The 4,988-nt window shown below is 41.9% G+C and overlaps 1 long non-coding RNA gene across 1 annotated transcript; it reads left to right on the top strand.

The window, feature by feature from the left end:
• The first annotated feature begins 358 nt into the window (after positions 1 to 358).
• LOC116763551 lies at positions 359 to 3,729 on the top strand. Its single transcript, XR_004352552.1, has 2 exons — positions 359 to 643; positions 3,013 to 3,729. It is a non-coding gene; the product is annotated as an uncharacterized LOC116763551 (long non-coding RNA).
• The last annotated feature ends 1,259 nt before the right edge of the window (positions 3,730 to 4,988 follow it).

Genomic DNA, 4,988 nt, shown 5'->3' with positions numbered 1-4,988 from the left:
CAGCATAAGGACCGGTCAGGGTCCCTGGGGCTGGGATGAAGTGCCCCAAGAGGAGACCCCAGGCCCAGACACAGACCCTGTTGGAATTGCTCACTGCCCTGGCTCGTGCGTAGCATGGATGTCCCAGTGGGGTCCCACGGGAAGGATTTGCTGGCTATCCACCCTCCAGAGAGCCAGGGAGAGCTGTTCACGGGGAAGCATCTCAGAGGAGGACGTCCACCCAGAACCCCACGCGGGGCCATCCAGGAGGCAGCTGGCTGCTGGGTGCCACGCACCACCATCAGCAGGAGCTGAACCCAGATGAGTCAGGCGCTCTGCTACAAAAGCACCGAGTGTGCGTGTGTGTGTGTGTGTGTGCATGCACCATAGGGGTGGGGCTGGAGGAAGCTGCTGCCCGCTGAGTGCGCTGACCCCCAGGCACTGCCCGGGCTGGACGCCGCATGAGCCTGGGACCCGAGAAGCCCCGAACCAGCAGGACCCTGCTGGGTGAGCACCCTGCAACCAGGAAGCAAAACTCTTTTCCTCCTGGAATGTCTCCCTGGCACCTTCTACTCACGAAGCTTCAGGCTCAAGTGGCAGAGGAAGAATATTTCAAAGGCCCAGGTTTACTTTCACGGAGCAGGAAAACAAGCGGAATCTGAAGGTGAGAGACGAGAAATAGATCACCAGCACGGGCTTGGTGCTATAATACAAATCTAAAGCATGCATATCTTTCGTGTTCTTTATTTTTCCAAGTTCCTTTTCCTTCCTTGTGGGAGAGTGACAATAAGCGTCTAATTCTCTTCCTCAGGCAGTGCATTAAAGATTCCAAACATCACTTTACCAGCTGTGGAGGAAGAAGTAGTAAGAAGCAGCGTGGGTGGGTTTTGGAAGCAGGGATCAAGTTTCAGAAAGTTTTAATTTTATAGTAGTTTTTAGAGTAGGTTTCTCAACAAGCCAAGGGAAGTTCCTCATACTTTACCATTGGAGAATTTGATCCTCAAAAGGCTTTAATAACGTTTACCACATATTTAACTCAGCACATGGTGAGGGTTTATTAATTTAAGTTTGGGAACACAAAAACAATGGCTCCTAAAGTTGTAAGATTTCTTTTAAGGGATAACATGACTCAAGCACACAACTTGATGAATTTTCACTGAACCCACTTGTGTAACTAGTGCTCTGGGTTTCATAAACAGTTAAGGTGCCAGAAACTCCTTTGAGAATCTGAAGAGAGCTTAGGTTTCTTCTCAAATACACACAAACACAAAAAGTTTAGCTTGAAATGTCTAAGTTTTCACAGAATCCTAGGTAACAACTCTTGGGCTAGATAAACACAAAATGGGCTTTCCCTCCCTATACAAATACAACAATCCACTCATTATGCTTTAGTTTATTAGTCCAAAGAACAGGAAAATGATAATAAAGCACTAATCCCATGGATTTTTAGAATCAATAAATAATTTACGTGTTTTACATTTTGGTTGGCAATGTATATTAACTAATAAATTGGTACGAATTGTATTGCCTTGGTTAAAAATAGTATTTTGTTGCTGTTTTTAATAATAAATATATCAATGGATTTTTAGATGAACACGAACTTTTCTTGGAAGATAATTGAGGAAATACCTTATGTTTTCTGTACTGGATTTTGCCTCTTTTCCAATTTCACTTTAAACAACAATTTATGAATAATTATGCTCTTTGGAAGAGGCTAATCACAGGCAGAAATGGTAACATTTACTACATTTGTAGTCTAAATTATTCAAATATTTAGACCCCAAAAGAAGATGCAGTACATATATACAATGGAATATTACTCAGCCATAAAAAGAAATCAAATTGGGTCATTTGTAGAGATGTGGATGGACCTAGAGGCTGTCATACAGAGTGAAGTAAGCCAGAAAGAGAAAAAACAGATATTGTATATTAACGCATATATGTGGAATCTAGAATAATGGTACAGATGTATCTACTTGCAGGGCAGGAAATGAGACATAGATGTAGAGAATGGACATGTGGACACAGTGGGAAAGGGAAGTGTGGGATGAATTGGGAGATCCGGATTGACATATATACACTACCAGGTGTAAAATATCTAGCTAGTGGGAACCTGCTATAAAGCACAGGGGGATCAGCTCGGTGCTCTGTGATGACCTAGAGGGGTGGGATGGGGGGTGGGAGGGAGGGAGGTCCAAGAGGGAGGGGATGTATGTGTACATATAGCTGATTCACTTCATTGTACAGCAGAAACTAACACAACATTGTAAAGCAATTATACCCCAATTAAACAAACAAACACCCCCCCCCAAAAAAAGCACAGTTCATTAATCATAAACACAGATGCTATTAACTGGAAATTATTGCTTTGGCCACTAGATGGCGCTAGTATTATTTCAGAAATGGAATTGATCCTGGCATTTTCCCACTCTCTCAACCTAGGAGTTTTATATTTGCTTCCAAATTTGGTCAGGGGTTCCAGAATTACTGTTATTAATTAACTATATTCTTGTTAACAAAAAAGCTGTTTCCATTATTTCATATAAACAAACACCTAAATTTCTTATGTGAAAAATGAAGGGATTGTTCTAGACCTCTTCCAAATTTAGAAATATCTAACGTGTTCTAGAATGTTTTAAGAATACCATTCAAATTCCACTTGCTACTTAGGAGGCATACTTTGATATTTCATTATTTTTTTATATTCATAATTGTGACAGTTGACACTGACATTATAGATGAGAATTTCAAGCCTGCATTAGGGAAGAAGATAGAAACGGAAGAGAGACACAAAAGCCTCTTAATGGTATCTATTACAAAAGTCTACTGAATGTCTAAACATGCACCATTTCAAAATGCTGACGGAGTTGGTCGAAGAGAATACAAGTTATATGTTATATATACATCGAGTTCTGCTGTACCCTTCTTTTCCTCCCCACCTTTTGTATTTAACAAATATCTGTATTCCAAGAAGTTGATATATATATATATAGAAGTTCCTATAGTTTCAGCTTCACTATTTTCTATTCACAGACTCTGGACAGATCAGCATTAGAGCCATATCTGCCCCTGAAGTTGCTGGGGAAGGGAAAATTGGAGCGGAGAGAAGAAGAGATACACCCAGAGCAGCACCAAAGGGTTCATCCAAAATGAGGCCAACACATCACTGTGGGAATATTGTGTGCGCTGCTGGCCAAGAGGTGACAGGGCTCAGCAACCGTTCAAACCCAGTAACTCGGGGGAAAGGCATTCACACAATTAGCCCGAGTGTGCTGTGTGAGAATGGATTTGACGGCACGTGAAGGGCGAGGACATGAGGCTGTAATTGATTTCACTGATAAGGGCCCAGGAGGGAAGCTGTAGATGGACAGTAGGATAGGATAGGTTGAGTGTGGACAGTCTATACACTTAATGGGCATAGTTTGGAAACAGCACGTGGTCTCCAGGCTACTGTAAATTACAGTTTAAAACTAAGGAACGGTGGCAGTTGCTAGGAGGGTCTCTAAATTAAATTGTGTGATGATTAGGCTAATGGAATATAAAATCTGTTTAGGGGGCACATTCTCTAGATGTAAAATGAGGGTATAAGCAAGGATGGAAAGGAAGAAGGAGGCAGAGCTAGTAGCTAACAATCCAGACTCTGGGAAAGCCGTGAGTTCTAATCCCTGCCCTGCGAGTTCCAAGCGGGGTTAATTCAATGCTGTTTGTGGTCTCTCGTCTGGAAAATGGAATAAAAGTGATACTCTTGCAGGTGGTTGTAGTTGGGATTAATTGAGATGACGTGGAACTACCACAAGCAATTAGTGATATATCCTCCAAAAGCTAATGACAATAATAAGGGATAATATTAACCTCTCCAGGTTGTTTGTTTGTTCTAGGAGACACTTGGATGACATCTCAGAGAAGGAGACAGGTTTATCCTAGTTACTTAGGCAAGAAAATAGCAAATGACTAAGATTTGCCAAAGGACTAAGTGCCTCTTGATATGGCGGGGAAAAGTATTCCATTCGGGGAATGAAGTCCCCTGGGGGAATACTCAAAGGGGAAGAGCTGCTGCCTCTCAGAATGTATATTTACTAAGTGGCACGCCCATGGATCCACCTTCCTGTTCCTGTTCATGAGCTGAAATGTCACTTGAGGAACTGGGAGGGGTGGACAAGTGACCTCCTCCTGAACCTCTCTGAAGCCTTGTGACTTGGGAAGGGGTCTGATTCTTAAGAGAGCATGTCACCGAGAAGGAAATTTTATTTACAGAAGAAAAAGAGATACACAGATGTAATGATCTGCCAGAAATATAATTCCGCTAAAAGCAAAATGTCTGAAAAGCCTTGACTTTTCCATGAGGATATCTTCATTGCTCAACGGGTAGAAGAAACAAAAGGATGAGTGGAAACTTCAGACTTAATTTTGAAGAGATGATGTGCTATGCACAGCAAGCAATTAGATGGCAAGGGATGGTCTTGGCATGGTGGGACCTCAGCAACTCCAGTCATGGAGAGCATGTGAGCCAGACCCAGGCAGAAACCCCCGTACTACTCAGGGGGTTAAGAATCTGGAGTGTGTCAGTGTGGTTTGAAGTTGGTCTTTCAGAAATGTAAGGGAGCAACAATTTATGGGTCTTACTGGGAGAACCAAAGTAAACTTATGTCCTTAAAGAAGAGTACCATATGATCCAGCAATCCCACTCCTGGGCATATGTCCGGAGAAAACTCTAATTCCAAAAGATACATGCACCCCTATGCTCATAGCAGCACTATTTACAATAGCCAACACATGGAAACAACCTTAATGTCCATTGACAGATGAATGGATAAAGAAGATGTGATATATATACACAATGGAATACTACACACCCATAAGAGAGAATGAAATAATGCCATTTGGAGCAACGTGGATGGACCTAGAGATTATCATATTAAGTGAAGTAAGTTAGACAGAGAAAGACAAATATCATATGATATAGCTTATATGTGGAATCTGAAAAAATGACACAAATGAACTTGTTCACA

The sequence above is a fragment of the Phocoena sinus genome, chromosome 12 (genome assembly GCF_008692025.1).
Source record: "Phocoena sinus isolate mPhoSin1 chromosome 12, mPhoSin1.pri, whole genome shotgun sequence".
Taxonomy (NCBI): Eukaryota; Metazoa; Chordata; class Mammalia; order Artiodactyla; family Phocoenidae; genus Phocoena; species Phocoena sinus.
Note: the sequence above shows the minus strand (reverse complement) of the source record. Positions and strands in the feature narration are given on the sequence as shown.